This window comes from Echinops telfairi, unplaced genomic scaffold, assembly GCF_000313985.2.
Source record: "Echinops telfairi isolate 266 unplaced genomic scaffold, ASM31398v2 ScPeMD7_7416;HRSCAF=8454, whole genome shotgun sequence".
NCBI classification, from domain to species: domain Eukaryota; kingdom Metazoa; phylum Chordata; class Mammalia; order Afrosoricida; family Tenrecidae; genus Echinops; species Echinops telfairi.
This window is the reverse complement of record NW_022111316.1, coordinates 4,962,906-4,980,730: the sequence shown is the minus strand read 5'-3', so window position 1 is coordinate 4,980,730 and position 17,825 is coordinate 4,962,906. Positions and strand designations below refer to the sequence as shown.

The following is a 17,825-nucleotide window of genomic DNA, read 5'->3' as shown; positions in this document are numbered from 1 at the left end:
TCATGAGTTGTCATCTTGGAAACACGATGGGCATTCGACAATACCTATAGACATACAAAGAAGTCTAGCTATTACAACTATTGTTGAAATTTGTACACCAACCATTAAAATAGTGATGAAGAAATTAAAGTATTCTATCAACTTCTTCGGTCTAAAATTCATCAAATATACAATTGATATTCATTAGTGATCACTGGCAATTGCTGTGTAAAAGTTGGAGACAAAAGGAAGGATGGGGAGTTATAAAATATGGTCTTACTGATAGAAACAAAGCTGAAGATCACATGATAGAGTTTTGCAAGACAAATTTCTTCATTGCAAATACCTTTCTTCAACAACATATATGATAACTCTATAGTGGATCTTACCAGGTGAAAGATACAGTAATTAAATTAACTATGTCTGTGGTGAGAGATGATGGAGAAATCCAATATCGTGGGTGCAAATAAGGCAAGAGACTGAAGAAAACTGAAACAAGTCCACAAGAGCAAAATACAACCTCAACTATATCCCACCTGAATCTAGAAGACATCTCAAGAACAACTTTGATGCATGGAACACTAGTGACCAAACCCCTGATGAGCATGGAAAAAGACCAAGAGCATCATGCATGAAGAAAGCAAGAGGTAACTGAAAACACAAGAAGAGATGCTAAAACTTTCTCTTGAATGTAGACTAACTGTAGCAAATTAATGAAATGATAAAGCAAAAGAACTGAACAGAACGTTTCAAAAGGCAGCTCAAGAAGACAAAGTAGAGTATTATAATGAAATGAGAAAATTCTTGGAAAACCAAAAAAGAACATGCTCTGCATATCTCAAGCCCCAAGATTAGAAGAAATAATTAAAACCTTACTGTAGGGTTCCATGGACATAATATCGAACCATGCAGGAACCATACAAGAAGATGGTGAGACTACATAGCGTCACTGTACCAAGTCGATCCACAGTCAATCATTTCGAGAGGTAGCATATGAGCAAGAACCAACGGTTTTGAAGGAACGAGTCCAAGCTGCACTGAAAAAGCAGTCATGTGAAACAAAGTTCCAGGGATGGACAGAAGACCAACTGGGACGTTTCAACAAACTGAGTAGGCCTTAGAACAGCCTTTCTCAACCTGTGGGTCGCGACCCCCTTGGGGGTCAAATGACCCTTTCACAGAGGTCACCTGATTCATAACAGTAGCAAAATTACAGTTATGAAGTACCAACAAATATAATTTTATGGTCAGGGGGTGACCACAACACGAGGAACTGTATTAAAGGGTCGCAGCATTAGGAAGGTTGAGAAACCACTGCTCTAGAAGCACTCATTAATCTGTGCCAAGAAATTTGGAGAATGGCTATCTGGCCACCTAACTGGAAGAGATCCCTGTTGGCCCTCATTCCAAAGAATAAGAAAAGTATTAAGCAATATGATTAATATCGCATGTAAGTAACGTTTTCCAGAAGATAATTCAACATTGGTGGCAGCAGCACATTAACAGGGGCCTACCAAATATTTAAGCCAAATTCAGAAGAAGACATGGGGCAAGTGGATATCATTCCTGAGGTCAGATGGATGTTGACGGAAAGCAGAGGAGACTAGACAGATATTTACTTTTGTTTTTTGACTATGCAAAGTCATTTGAGAGTATGGAATATAGTATACTGTAACTAACATTGAGAAGAATGGAAATTCCAGAACACTTCATTGTGCGCATGGACAATCTGTACGTGCATCAAATAGCAGTAGTTACAGCAGAACAAGGGACTACAGTGTGCTCTAAAATAAAAAAGGAGTTTGTCAGGGTGATATCCCTTCATCATATTTATCCTAACTGTATGCTAAGCAAATAACCCAAGAAGCTGGACTATATGAAGAAAATGTGTTGTTGTTAGGTTGTTAGCCTCACCCTTCATGGATTGGGGTGGGGCTCATTAACAACCTGTGATGTGCAGCTGACACAACTTTACTTGCTGGAGGCGAGGAGGGCTTGAAGCACTTGCTGGTGAAATTCAGAGTGTAGCATGCAGTATGGATTTTAACTGGATGTAAAGAACAGAAAAGTCCTCATAACTGGATGTGGTAGTTACATGATCTGGTGTCAATTTGAGAATTGAGAATGTAGGGGTGGAGTCTAGCCTGTCAATCTGATTATAGGCAATGAGGCCTCTGTGTGAGCATGGCCTTCTCTGAGAATTCTGGGAAATCCTGTATTTCTTCCTTGGAGATGGGAGACACTTCTCTCTCGGTTCATTCCCTGGAAGATATTGTAGCTGACAAGACACATGGAACTACCATAGTGTCCTGAGCTGGAGAAGCCACATGGACCTACCCTGATGCAACCAGACCTTTGAAGCCAGAGAAGCCCCTGCCAACGCTGAGATGCGTACAATGCCACTGGATCCAAAGACTCTCTAGCCACTGGCCTGTGATTGTCCTGCATTTGGCATCATTGCATGTGTTTCTTGAGTCTGAAGAGGACTTTGGAGATTGCTATTGGACAATTGGGCTAATTGGGCTAATATCAGACTTATGGGCTTGAACTGGACTGGGTTGAGATGCTTTCTTAATGTAAAATTGCCCCTTATATAAAACTCTCTCTTCTACACATATGAGTTTCTATGGATTTCTTTCTCTATTCTACCCAGACTAACATACTGGACCAATAGGTAACATCATGAGAAACACAGAAAAGCCTGAAGTTGTCGGAGATTGCCTTTGCCTTAGATTCACAATCCGTGCTCACGGAAGCAGCATTCAGGAATCTGCTGCACAAGAACTCTTGGAAGTTTTGAAGAGCAAGGATGTCACCTGACCCAAGCCATAGTATTTTCGAGCACTTATATGCCTGAAGAAGTTGGACAATGAATGAAAAAAAAATGGAGTAGAATGTAGAATTGATGCATTTGAATTATTTATTGGTGAAGAATATTGAAAGTATCCTGGACTTCCTGAAGAACGATCAAATTTGTCTCAGAAGAAGTACAACCAGAATGCTCCTTCGAAGCAAGAATGGCAAAACTTTCTCTCTTTGACTTTGGACATGTTATCAGGAGTTCCCAGGTCCTGGGAAAGGACAGCATACTTGGTAGAGGCTCAATGAAAAGGAAGAACCCCCTGGGTGGGCTGAATTGACACAACGACGGCAGCAATCGTCTCAAACCCAAACCTAACAGCAATTGTGAGGGTGCCACAGTACAACAACAACAGCAACAAGTTTTACCTCGAAGGAACCCTGGTGGCAAACTAGGTGTGGTCTAACTGCTAACAAATAGGTCGAGAGTTCCAACCCCCCAGCCATTGCCTGGAGGAAAGAGGCAGCAGTCTACGTCTGTCATGAGTTGTCATCTTGGAAACACGATGGGCATTCCTACTCTGTCCCTACATGATCACTATGAGTCAATGGCAAAGGGTGTTTAGGGGTTGGCTTCTAACTTGTGGATCATGCTTGGGATACTAAAGGCTGGCAAGCTTCAAAATTTGAGGGACAACCATTGGTCTCTCTTTGGTTGGAGCAGAAGAGGAAGAGTCAGGAATAAAAGGAAAAATGCAATATGTGCCTAATCATTCCTGGGAACACATGCCTCCTTTTCTATGAGCTCGGAAGCATGGGTTGTAGCCAACATGAATGGCATATTTTGATCAGAAACTCTATAGGAAAATATCTGAACAAAAGGGAGAAATACAGAATAGATTGTCATATTCTAGAGAAACTATGCCTCCTGGAACCTTGGAGACTAGATGATTCCTGAAAATTATTGACCTGAGGTCATCATTAAACTTTAGCCAGTTTAGTCCACTCAATCCTGTGCCCCTTCCTTAAATGGCACAGTATGTTAGCTTATGTAGTAAGGAATGCTTGCTTGAAATGCTGTGCCCTTCGGAAGATCTATCTACATAGGCTCAAACTGACTACATACAGCAAATGAAATGTTCAGATAAGATGCTTTAGGGAAGCTTGCGTTTCTGTCAATGGGCAATGAAACATTTTAAAAGAGAGAGAGAGTGCTTGTTCCATTCGAAGGATGGAATCAATATTACAGAAATATATTTGCAGAAGTCACTTTATTGGTGTATGTTTTGATGTGTGTACTTTCTTTTTTACTGTACATTAGGTCACTGCGTATACTTCCAACAACAACTAAAATTGAAAAAGACAAACCCAAGGTCCAGCCAAATTCACTACAGTCCAGAGAAAAGCCAGAATGTGCTGAACCCGACTTCCCTGGGTCCCTCCACCAAGAGCCAGTGGGCGGTCAGGGTGGTGACACAACTCTGGGACATCCTGACTGGGCAGTGTGTGTTTGTTCTCCAACTCCCAGCCTGGCCTGCAGAGTCAAGGCACCAGAAATAGGGAGCCTAGAGGGTGAGACAGATCTGGATTCCTTTACTGCCTTCCCCTCTTCCCTTTCTCTCCTCTCATCAAAGGCCTTCAAATGGAGAAGTATCTGGTCATCCACATATGGGTCAATGACAAAGTAACGGCTGTCACCATTATCTCTCCACCCAACAGGCCTGCCCCTGAGCTTATCTACCCGACTATGGGGAGATTGCCAATCCCAGAGCCCCAAACTTGGTTTCTCAATTTCAAACTTCACATTTTTCAGGTAAAGAAGATGGTGGACGGTTAGAACTTCTCGTTTATGTACCCCTATCCTGGGACCCAGGCCAGAAGTGTCTTTCACTGTGATGGGGGAAGACCAATAAGGGCAGCACCATGTTGAGCCGTATACATATTGTTTCATTTGAATGTCCCCGTTTTACTGATGAAGAAATGTCCTCTCAGAGTTTAAAGGAGATGCCCTATATTACAGCAAGTCAGAGACAGGTCTGAACCAGGTCTTCTGCCTCCTTATTACCCACAACAGCCTTCTTCCAGTTCCCTCTAAATGGCCTCTTTTCCCTGCAGCCTGTTCTCTCTCTCATGTCTGGCCACCTTTCCTCGCACAGAAACCCATGCCTTGGCACTGCCAGCCAATGACTTCAAACAGCCCTTCAAGGACCACAATGACGCCTGTAAGATACAAAACTGGAAATCATATTCTGAAGGTTCACTATGAAGGACAACACACTTAGCCGTCATTAAGACTTTGACATTCATTATCTAGAAATTAGTCATGACCATCTGTACTACAAATGCTGGGAGAATATAAATAACTTGCTCAAGCTCAAAGAGCTAGTAAGTAATGACTAGTGGGTAGACCAAAGTCTAACTAACTCCTAACACTTGACTTTCTAGAACACGATCCAATATGCTTGATCCAGAACGTCTGTCCATGGCCACTCTTGGAACCTTTTCAGCATCCACAGAACTCCAAGTGTCTGGCTTGCTCTCTGTATTTATGTTCATATGGGTTTCAGACTCTGCGTATGGTCTCAAGTTTCAATCCAGACCCCAATTATGCGGGACCTTGGACTTTTGTCTTGCTTTGTTTGCGTTTTTATTGTTATTTGCTCCCTTTGAGTCAGCCCTCGGCTCATCACAACACCAAGTGCAGTAGAACAAATCACTGCCTCGCGCAGGGCCACCTCCATGATTAGCTGTACCACATAGCACTGTGAACAAGTCCTAGAGTCAGCCACTCGGTGTCTTAGCATCATGTTCTCGAAATGGAGGGTCAGAGTAGAATTTACCTCCGTGAGATTAGCTCGGGTGAAACTTTCACAACTGTGCCTAACATGGAATTCACTGTGGTCCCTGTCCTTCTGTCTCACACAAACCCCAGGGAATTGGGTGTGGGTCCCAAAAGGAAACGAGAGCTAGAACTGGGACACTCGTCAAGAAATAGGTACATTGATGAGATTGCAACAGATGAGTTGAATAAGCTATTCAAGGCAAAACTCATCAGCTCTGTAAACTTTCACCCAGTTTCCCCCAGTTCATGGCACAACGTGGAAAAGGAAAGAAAAGAAAAGAAAAAGCAGTGAATAGCTATTGAGTTGTACAGCACCTGAGGCTTCTTCACGGTGACAGCATTGATCCCAATGCCTTTCCCTGCTTCCTGTTCTCAGGAGTCAGTCTCTCCTAACCTTTCTAAAGGCTGTCCTTGGGCAAATGCTAGCCCTTCGATTGATTATTGTGATTTCCAGGGATTTCGGCTTGAAGATGAGATCTTATTTCCACAGAGCCTATTTAATAGCTTGTGGAAAGGAAACAAAATACAGACAGATCTATATTTTGGGATCTAAATCTAGTTTCTTTGTTTTATCATTTTTGCATTTTCATTACATCTGTGTTCATTCCTAAGGTGCCTCCTATAAAATGCACAGCAGAGTGGATAGCTCATGAATTCTTTTATCCTTTTTATCATGAATTTGGTGAAGACAAATCTGCTCTCCATTCCATAATTCAAAAACATTTTTATTTGATGTCATTGTTTGTAATCCCAACCACATGACATCATTTTTCCTACTTCCCCCCCTGTTTTCCTGTTTTTATTCTTCAGTCTTTCCTAACCCTTCTAAACTTTGTCCTTGGACAAATGCTAGCACTATGATTATCGTTACTATTGTGATTAGTGCTGATGCTCCCGCGCTAGACCTGTTTATTTGGTAAAATTTGAACCATGGATGTGAGTTCATTTCCAGACCAAACCCGAACCCTAATGATCCTTATAACTAAGAGCCATATCCCAAGGTATCTGCTAGCCTTTATCCAATCTATAAGACTGGCAATTTTTACAATTTTGAGTTTCATTCTATAGTTTTTCTCCCACTTGAGTTAGAACCTTCTAATAGAATCTCTTATAGAGCAGGTGGTAATGGTCGACAGGTACCAGCTAGTCCTTCTGAAGTCAAGGTTGTGGAGGGTGATGATAGCATGCTCCTTTAGTCCATTGGGCTAGCTATTTACAAGCATCTTTGAATTCCTTCACTCTTCTTTGTTCTGAATGGGGAAGGATCAATTCTCAAACCCTAGATGACTGCTCATGGTATTTTAAAAACAGTTTTATTGTCACTTAATCCACATGTCCTACAATTCGGTAATTCAATCATATCAAGAGTTGTAAAATCAATTCTAGAACATTTTTCTTCTTCCTTGTACTGATTGTTATTCATGTAATTTTTAAAATTGTGGCAAAAATATACCCAACCAAACATTCACCAATTCAACAACTTCTCCATGTATAATTCAGTGCCATTGATTATACTCTCTGTGTTGTACAACCATGACTGCTATTCTTTTCCCAATTATTCCATCACCATTAAATTAATGCAATGCCCCCTGAGCAAAAACTCTTTCTCCTTCACCCATGGTACTCAAGTGTCTGGCTTGCTCTTTTAAGACCCCAGTCTAGGATGCAGAATATTGTCTTTGTGGACTATGTTATGCCAGTTGACCTTGGTAATCGTCAAGACCATCATTCTGGCCCCAAGCCCAATGACCCATTCTCTCAAGATGTTTAGTTATGGCTGAGATGTCTTCATAGCTTTGGCCCCTCTAAAGCTACAAGTATAGGTAAAATACATGTGTAGAGAAAGTACATGTAGCAAAGCAAGTAAACATGTAGCAAATCCCATCTCAAAGTTTAGATACAACAAAGAGGTGAGACAGTCTTCTTCCCTCTGATTGGCTATGCCTTCTGAGACACAAAGATTCTCAGAAGAGTCATTGGAGAGAAATTTAGGCCTGGGGGACCTGGGGAATCCCTTGAATACGAAACCTGGAACTGGCTTCCATCACTTCCTACCACATTCCAATGGCCAGAACATAGTTGCATGTTGCAGAGCCCAGCTTGATTGCAAGGGATCCTGAGAAATGCAGTCTCCCTGGGCCTCAAGGGAAAGAAGATCATGAACACAGCACTGTCTCTTCTTCATGAACTCCTTTCGAATGGGTTCTCTTCTCCACCTTGGCCCACCAGCGATTTCACATACCCTTCTCCTATAGGTTCCTTCTTACAAAACCCTGCTGTCAGCAAGCAGACTAGCAATCTCCTGGGGTAGTCACAGATCACAGGAGTTTGTTCTCCAAGGAGTAACTGCTTTCTAATCAAAGACTGTTCAAAATTCAAAACACAAAGGAGTGGACATAGAATGGCTAAATTCTGGACGAAATCCTGGTAACATACTCCTGGACATGAAAGACAATCATCTAAACACTTCTTTACTGCTACGAGCTCATCTCAGCCTGAATAAGGGCTGAGGCTCCCTTTCTTCCTCATCTCCATCCCTGGTGTTGACTGGGAGGATGTTGCACTGCTGAGCTTGATGAGAATGAATTCTTCGGCATAGCTCTCCTGCCTGACAATCCCTCCTCGCCCTCACAGTCAGATTCCACCCTTCTTTCAGAAAGGAAAGCATCCATAATTGACTGGGGGAGGGAGTGGGACTCCCAGAACCTTCTCCTTCAAGCCAGCACCATAAGGCCAGGACCCACTCTCTGGTTTCCAGTGGACTTCTGGGACTCAGGGGTCTCGTTCATGCTGTATTTTCTCGTCCAGGCTGTATCTCCCTGGGTTCTGTGATCCTGTCCTGTTCCCTTAACTCCAGCCCTGTGAAAACAACCCATCTGGGCAAACACACCCTTTGTCAGTCAAACTAATCCCAGCCAACTCTAGACAGATATACACATATGTGCAGCTGTTGTTGAGTGCCATTGAGTCGGTTCTGATCCGCAGCAATCCGATGGACAACAGAATGAAACACTGCCCTGTCCTGCCCCATCCTCACAGTTGTTCTCATGTGTGAACCCATACGCAGGTCAAGTCACTTTGACAAGCAAGGGCCTTCCTCTTTTATGCTGCCCCTCTGCTTTACCAGGGATGATGTCCTTCTCTAGGAATTGGCCTCTCCTGACAACATGTCCAAAGTACCTGAGATGAAGTCTCCCCATCCTTGCCGCCAAGGAGCATTCTGGCTGTACTTCTTCCAAGACAGATCTGTGTGTTCTTTTGGCAGCCCATGGTAGTTTCAAGATTCTCCTCCAGCACCATAGATATTACATGATACACATATGTGGACACAAATAAACAGCCATGTACCTACATATGCTCGCCCATATTGAAATGACTACCCCCCTCCCACTGAGGGTGACAGTGCAGAGGTACACATAATGGCATGCACACACAGGTTCAGGCGCGATGTTGCTTTTAATCGTTATGAAGTCCATTCCACCCGGGAACATGGGAACTCCATGAGGGTAGAGTAGAATTGCTCCACAGGATTTTCAGGATGGTGCCCTTTTGGAAGAAGAGTGCCAGACCCATCTTCTGAAGCACCTCTGAGTGGGTTGGAACTGCCAGCTACGTGAGTGCTCAACAATGTATGCCCCTGCCCAGGCCTTCCTTAGATTCAGGCACATGAGGGTGCAAGGCTGGACACAAAGGTACACACTCATAGAAGTGCACAGACACAAGCTTAGACATAAATACAAAAGGATGTAGAACATATAAGTGTATGGTGACACACACACACACAGATTCATTCACATTTATATGCACATTTACACACCTCTGTATAGATCTCCATGTGTACAAAGATAGACTAACATGAACACATCAGACACTGATACACACATGTTCATGTGCACACACAGAAATACTTGGGCATTCTCTCTGGACCCCAGGAAGAACGACATCCCCAAGAAGCCTCCCTCACACATAGACTTTCTCTCCCACAACCCTGGACTATCACCCTCTGAACACCATCGAGGGTCTGACCTTCCTGCTTCCTCACCCCACGTCCTGCCTGGAGACTGCCACCCGCCAAAAGGGAGTTTAGAGCAGCAACCTTTTTCTCTTTCAATGTCCTCAGGGTCTGAGCAAGTGGGGTCTGAACAAGTTGGGAGCTGAGGGGCCATAGATCCAGGAGTGAGAGCCAGGGCCTCCCTTGGCCCCAAAGCTCTAAGGTGGAAGGCAGCTCCCCCGCTGAGATCATGGTCCCTCCTTCGAAGTGGCTTAGGAGTCTGGAAGGTGAGTTGGCCAACCTCCCAGGACTGGACTGGGGCACACATCTCAAAACAAGCAGGGGGCTTTGATCTCCAGCAGAGGTGGCTGGGAGAATGGGAGGTGGGCCAGCGCTGGAAGCTAAAAAGACAGAGGCTGGGGGAGCCCGCCAAGCCCAACACACTGTCCTTTCTCCCCCTTCCACGTGGTGTCTCCAGGTGAGATCGCACTACCCCCCACCCCCACCCCTGATCGTGAATCAGCTCCATCACCAACATTTTTTAAAGCAAATCCCCTTCCTCACTTTATACTGAACCCGGATCGAGCAGACATCAGTTCCTCATGCCCTTTGAAATGAACTCCCTCACTTCCATCCGAGATGGGGAAGAAGGGAACCCCAATGAGGGCTGAGAAAAAAGCAGAACTCATTCCCATCCAGTCAGTTCGGCTACCTAGGGACCCTGAATAGACTCTATACAGAATTTCCGAGGCATCAATCTTTCTTTACAAGAGCAAATAGCCTCAACTTTCTCTCTAGGAGTAGCTGGTGGGGTTGAACTGCCGACCAACATTCACCTTCAGACCAGGACTGAGAAGGCCCTTGGATAGGCCACCGCCAGTTCCACGCCACATCCTCCGGGCGCGCTGCTGAGACACGGCCCTGCATCTCCCACCCCTCATTACCCTGCTTTCAATGCCCAGCCCGGGCAGGGCAACTCCCAGAGTTTCCAACCTCGGGACTCAGACTCAACAACTCACTGCCATCGAGTCAATGCCAACTCATAGCGACCCTATAGGACAGGGTAGAACTGCCCCTGGGGGTTTCCGAGACTGTGACTCTTCACGGGAGTAGAAAGCCCGGTCTTTCTCCCAAGCAGCGGGCTGGTGGTTTCGAACTTCTGATCCTGAAGATCAGAAACCAATGCATAACCACTACGCCACCATGGCTCCCCAAACTAGGGAAGGGTCCCTCACAGACAGAGAAGAAAACTGAAGACATGAGAGCCAGTGCGCGCTGTGAGAAGTCTGGATTTATTACCAGGAAGAGCAGGGGGAGGAGCCAGAGCCCAGGGTGGGTCAGGTCCAGCCGGGAGTGTGTGAAGGGAGGGGGCTCCGCGAGAAGGTCTCAGCGCCCCTGGCTTACTTGGAGCAGACGAAGGGCAGGCATTTTCCGCAAGGAGTTCGTTGCCATTTGCCCCCTAGCAGGAGGGGACAGTTTGTCAGCTGCCAATATGTGAGGGCCCCTCCCCTTTCTTCTCTGCTCAGGCCCCTCCTCTACCCCCTCCCCCTGCCATCATCATTACCTCTCACCCGATCTGTCCCACAGGCCCCTGACCAGCTAAGGGTTCCAGGAGGCAGGCAGGGCCCTAAGTGCTGTCACGTGACTCCTCACTGCCCTCATGCCCATAACACAGAGGAGGAAACCGAGGCTCCGTGGAGGTGACTGTTTCTCACTCCAGCACAGAGGGTCTTAGCCACACTGCCAAAGTCTCCCACATCGGGCACCCCTACTGCTGCCCACATCTGTTCACAGCTGGCACCTTATCTGTCAGCCACCCATATCTCCCCTTAGTGCCCCCGCCACGTATTATCTGATCCCATCTGTCACTTCAGTCCCTCACAATGTCGCCCTCATATCAGAGGACTCAGACCTGCCCAGGAGGATGGGCAGCCCCATCACCCACGTTGAACTTGAGGGCTCCCTCCATCTCAAGCCCCCTCCCAAGCAGCTGTTTGCCTCTCCAGATAGAGGAAGGGGGTGAGTTTGGAGGAGGCTTGTCCAGGTAGCTCAGAGGGAAGGACGGTACAATTCATCTTTGCCACACGTTTCCTTCCTCTGTGTAACTCACCTCTTGTGCCGAGGGCCACACAGTTGCCACACCCACACCCTGGCTGACCTGGGGCCTAATTTATGTAATTCCAGCAGCTCTCAGGCGTCCAGTGAAACTTTTTGCTCTAGAGAAGTGAAAGTCTCTGGTCAGAGGACAGAAATTAAGAACAGACAGGTACAGTACTTCAGAACATGACCCCTGCTGACCCCTTTCACTGAACACCCATCCAGGAGACAAATACCCTACACGCCCATCCCTGAGGGTTTGTGGGTAATGACAGTGGAAGACCAGTCATCATTCCCAGCCATCACAAAGATCGGGCATCTCAAACTTTACTGTGTGAACACATTTACTGGGGCTTGTGACTCAGGAGATCTGGTGTGGAGCCAAAGATTCTGCTTTTGAGCAAGGTGCCAGGTGATGCTGATACTTTTGCTTTATTGATAGAATTCTGAATAGCCAAAGGAAAGGTGGTCTTGCTCAGCCATAATCTCGGGGCTATTTTGAGAGGAGGTACCCATTTGAGAGATGGAGAAAGAAAGGCTCTGTGAAAGATCTCAGCTACTCATTGACTGAGCTGGGTCTGGATCCTAGGTCCTGTCTTCAGGGGTAGGCTGATGAATATTTAACCACCTGTTCTTGGGGGAAGGTAAGAACGCAGGGGATGGGAAGACTAGTGTGCAGCTTTGTACCTACCACCAATTTCCATGGTGTAAATACCCCCACCATAGTGGCTTCCAAGCTACGACAATGAACTCACCGAGCACGAATTTGGGAGGACATACACACAACCCTTAAGCCAGTACAAACCAGCCCCAGCCCATCTCTGTCTGCTACTCTCAAGACACACCCGCAGCTGGTCTGAGAAGTGACAGCATCACATGTGCCCACCGTCGTGCAGAAAACACTCTGGGACACAGGGCTTGGCCCCTCGCTTACACAGCCTCTCCTGATGCCTGCAACCCACAACAGGCACTGGTTGAACCCACTGGCCACACACCGGATCCGGGAGTTGAAGCTACAGTTATGGGTGGAGACCAGGTTGCCTCTATTGCACTTCCGGCAGACCCTCTGCAGACACAAGAGGGCATGATGGGATGAGGTGGGGTGGAGAGGTCACCCTCACCTGTCTTCTGTCCCTGAGTCTCCAGGAGAGAGTTCCTTTCCTTTTCAGTCAAAACTCAGGAACCTACTGGTCCTCCTCAATCCCATGGCATCCTCTTACAACTCTGAGAAGCTGCCCCTGTCTGGCTCCACTTTACCAATGAAAACACTGACGCGGGGACAGGTGAGGTGACCTGTCCGGATAACACAGCTCATGAAAGGCAGGGTGTGGGTTTACCATGTGTAGATCTAATAACTCTATTGTATAACTCGCTGTTTCTCAATGAATAGTCATATCATCAACACCAGGGAATTTGTTTTAAGTGGAAATCCAGGACCTAATGAATCAGAAGTTGTGGTTTCGGCAACCTGGCCACCAAGTCATTATGAAGCATTCTGAACTTTGACGGCCAGAAAGGTAAATGACAAGAGCCCCAGTGACTCAAGGGGTTAAGCCTTGGGCTGCTAACCACAAGGAAGGTGCTTTAAGTTCACTAGACCATCCATAGGAGAAAGAGGACAAAGCCTGATCCCATAAGATTTCCAGTCATGTAAAGCCCAATGGAGCAGTTCCATTCTGCCCTATAGGGTCACGATGCATCACCATAGACTTGATAGAAGTAGACTGGCTTTAATGTCAATGAACAGGCAACAGTAGATTAAATCCACTTTCTTCTCCTGCCCCATATATGCCGAAGTAGCCTTTATGCCAATTACCTGAGTATTTTGAAGCATCTCCAGTCTTCTTACCAAGCGGAATGCACAGTTCTTGCACTCCCAGCTTCCCAACACGTGCACTAGGTCCTCATCTCCAGAGCACTGCAGGTCTTTGTCCAAAGGAGCCCAGTCCAAATCCATGGGCTCCTCATCCTCATGGCAGTCTCCACACTTCTCGTTCTCGGATGGAATCGCCTTCTCAGTAAGGCCAACTGCTCCCCTGAGCCTTCCAGATCCTGGCTCCGGTCTGCCTGTCTCTGAGCTCTGCATTTAGGGGGCTTTATCTTCTGAGAAAAGAAAGCACAGGGAAACTTAGCACCAAGCACAATCAGTACATGCTAATTCCAGGACCACGGACAGTGCCTAAGGTCACGCCCAGGCACTCCCTTCGGAGTTGGGTGAGGTTATCACTTGGTTTATATATGGAAATGGATGCACGCCTGGCTTGACATCAAGTCTGGAGAAATCCCAGTCCTGAACAGGAAGTTCAGATCACACTTCAGAATTTAGGAGCCATTTATCCAGCAATGGTCTGGGAACTGCAGAAAGGAGATTGTGGTTTTGTTTGTTTGTTTGTTTGTTTTATGGTGGGGAGCAGGAAAGAAGAGAAAAAGATGGATGAGGTGAGAGGGAGGACTTACTCAGATGAAGAACAGAAACTGGCCCCAACAAGAGAAGCAGCAGGATCAGAGGGCAATTCATAGCTCCTCAGTCTTGTGGCAAAGACAAATGCCACCTTCCTTCCTTGGAGATTGGCCTTATGTGCAGGCACACTCCCTGGTATACAGTGAAAAGGCAAAAGTATGCTTAATTAATTGATTGACTGATTGATCGGGGACAAGTGAGAACATTTTTTTTTAATCCTCTTCCCTTGAACAGACCCCTGAACTGGAACTCCAGGGAAAGGCCGTGGTGATGGAAAGCTCTTGGCCCTGGAAGTTCCACCTATACTCCCAAGAAAGCACTCATCCCAGACCATGCCCTGAGGGACACACAGGCTCAGGCGGAGAGCTCCGTCCATCCAGTCAATGTGCTCCTCTGGTGTTTTCCATCAATGCCCACCTTCCTCCCAGGTGCTGAATTCCTCCTCCCTGGGTAGCCAGGATGTACTCACCCCTCTCCGAGTCTGAGACCTCCCCTCAAGGCCTCAGCCTGCTGTGCACCAGAGACACCACATTTTTTAAAAATCTTTTTATTGGGGGCTCGTACAACTCTTATCACAATCCATCCATCCATCCATCCATTGTGTCAAGCACATTTGTACATTTGTTGCCATCATCATTCTCAAAGCATTTGCTTTCTGCTTGAGCCCTTGGTATCAGCTCCTCATTTTTTCTCCACCCTCCCTGCTCCGCCTCCCTCATGAACCCTTGATAATTTATAAATTACTATTATTTTGTCATATCTTACACCATCCGACATCTCCCTTCACCCACTTTTCTGTTGTCCATCCCCCAGGGAGGAGGCTATATGTAGATCCTTGTCATTGGTTCCCCCTTTCCACCCCACCCTCCCTCCACAAGACACCCCTTATACTGGATATTTGGGGAAGTGGAAAGAGGTCCCTATGATTTCCCCAAGCTGTGGTCATGCAGTGGAGCTGATAACAAGAAACGTCTTCACTCTCTTCAGCCCTGGTCCAGCTCCTTCTGGGGCTTGCTGCCCTCTGGCACCCATATGTCCTGGTTTGCTCCAGAAGGCCTTGGGTGCTTTCCTATTGTCATGCAAAACGGATCCTATTTCCCCATAAAGTGCCCCATTTGAACAATACCCCTTAACTCCAGGAGCAGCTTCCCACTGGGTCCACATCCATGAACTGAAGTGGAGAACCACAGGAGCTAATGGGGACGCTACATTGCATCCAATTGAGACTCGCATGCTATTTTGTCCAATCTTCAAGACATATTTTCAGCGCTGGCAAGATGGCAGTAGATAGAATAAATACAGTCATTTAAACACTAGCCCATCTTTCCACAGCTCTCTACCACCACTAGGGCAAGAACTAAGGTACCTCAGGCACAAAATTTAAGGATGCACTAAAAAAATCTATATTTAAGACAAATAGTATTTAATATATTTTGTAAAACCTAGACCAAAAATATCCACGTTGAATAAATATCTAAGTATAACCTGTCCAGTTTAAGGTCAAGGTTTCATGGAATGGCCGGGTAATTGGCCTAATATTTGTAGTGCTTCTGTTTTACTTCCAAGGAGTCCTGGTGGGACTGTGGGTAAAGCACTCAAGTACTAGCCAAAAGATTGACAATTCAAACCCACAACCCAATGCATCATCAGGCTTGTAGCATCGGGATGGGAGGCTTGCATTATGCAGGTGACCCAACCTGGCCCGCTGAAAGTGAGGAGAACTGGAAGTACTTATTGATGAAGATCAAGGATTGAAGCCTTCAGTATGGATTACACCTCAATGTAAAAACCCAGATCCTCATCACTGGGCTAGTAGTTAACATCATGATAAACAGAGAAAAGATTGAAGCTCTCAAAGATTTTGTCTTGTTTAGCTCCAGAGTCGATGCTCATAGAAGCAGCAGTAGAGAACAAATGACACACTGCATTGGGTAAATCTGTTGCTAAGACCTCTTTAAGGTGTTGAAAATCTAGGGTGTTACTTTGAGGACTAACATGTGCCTGACCCAACCCGTGGAATTTTCAACTCCCTCATATGCATTGAATAAGGAAAACCAAAGGAGAATAGATGCATGTGAATTGTAGTGCTGGCAAAGACTACTGAAAACATCACGAACGCTTTCAATCGTATCAACATCTCTGTCTAGCAATGAGGCACTTTCCTCAGGCACGATGCCGTGGAGGAACTACAGCCAGAACGTTTCTTGGAGACAAGGAGCCCTAGACTTCATGTCACATGCTTTGGACATGATGGCAGGAGATACCGGTCTCTGGAGATGGACCTCATGCTTGGTAACATACCAGGACAGCGAAAAAGAGGAAGGCCTTCGACGAGATGAAGTGACACCGTGGATGCGTCAATTGACCCAAACATAAGAACCAATGTGGTAGCCCAGAGGAGGCAGCCGGCCAGGCAAGGCAGGAGACATTAGGCAAGAGGTCCCAGGGACGTGGGGGTGGGCGGGGAGGCTCGGGGCCAGCGTTGCCCAGATGTGGAACAAAGAAAAGGGGGCAGCACCCTTCCCGAAGCTTCTGGAGCAAAGGCCCCAGGTGCCTCCCACCACCACAGTGCCCCAGCCCAAGGCAAGGGACGTGGCTTCCGGCCCTCAGGAGAAGTTGGGTGGCCCCAGGTGGCTGAGTTTGTGCAGCAGTTATAGCAAGATATAGTGGCGTGAGAGTTTGCAACACAAACCCCGATGCTGGGTCCCAGCCTCCCCAGTGGTCTTTTCTTCCACACTTGGTCCCAAGCAGATGCATGACAGGATGAATAAAATGAACCTGAGCCCATGGAGATGGAGCAGCGGACTTCATCCTCCATGAGCAATGCCTAGCTGGTCTGAGGAAGTCACCTGGGCTTGACGGTCACAACCACTCACAATGCCATCCCTGTCCCAGGCCTGCAGGTGGCAATTCCCAACCTCGATCCCTTGCTGAGTTCTCTGCCTGCCATCAGTATTGTCTCTGCTGCCCCCAGCAGGTGTTGGCGATCCAGGAGTGATGTGTGGGTTGCCAGAGTGGAATTCCACCCTGCCCCCCTCCTCATCCCCACACCTGGAGAGCACTTACTTCAGAACCATCCTGCCTGGCATCTTATCTTAGTTGGCTGACAGACTTGCCCCTTCAGTATATCCACCCCAACTCTATAAAGGTGGATGGTAACTCAGCCTTGTCTATCGCCAATAGCCTCACAGCACTAGGTCCATGTCAGCCAAATGGAACTGTTGCATTAGAACCAGGCCTTGGGTCAATAGACGCTCATTCCAAGTGCACATATGGTCCTCAAAGTCTTTATCCAAGTGCTGGCCATGTGGCATTGGACACAACCATCATGATGGAGAATGTTTCTCGGGTGACCAGCCCAGTCCTAACAGATGGCATGGCAGAGGAGCTTCTGATAGAAGGTGCTGCCAGGGAACATTCCCAGAGGACTCCAGAAGTCAAAAGCCTCTGTCTGTGGGTTCTGTGAGGAACAACCTTGCAGCAGACCCTGCAGGACATGGAGGTGTGACCCCCATTCGTGGGAATGGCTCGGAGCTCCCTGTGGTCATGGAGATGTTACGTAGAGGAACATGAACTAGGGGTTGTCCCCTTATATGCTAAGGCGTCCCTTCCCCCTTTATAGGAAGTTAGAAGCCGATAAAGGTTAGAGGGCATGC

At 46.6% G+C, this 17,825-nt stretch overlaps 1 pseudogene; it reads right to left on the bottom strand.

The window, feature by feature from the left end:
• Nucleotides 1–11,011: 11,011 nt before the first annotated feature.
• Nucleotides 11,012–14,226, bottom strand: LOC115871983 (annotated as a pseudogene).
• Nucleotides 14,227–17,825: the final 3,599 nt, after the last annotated feature.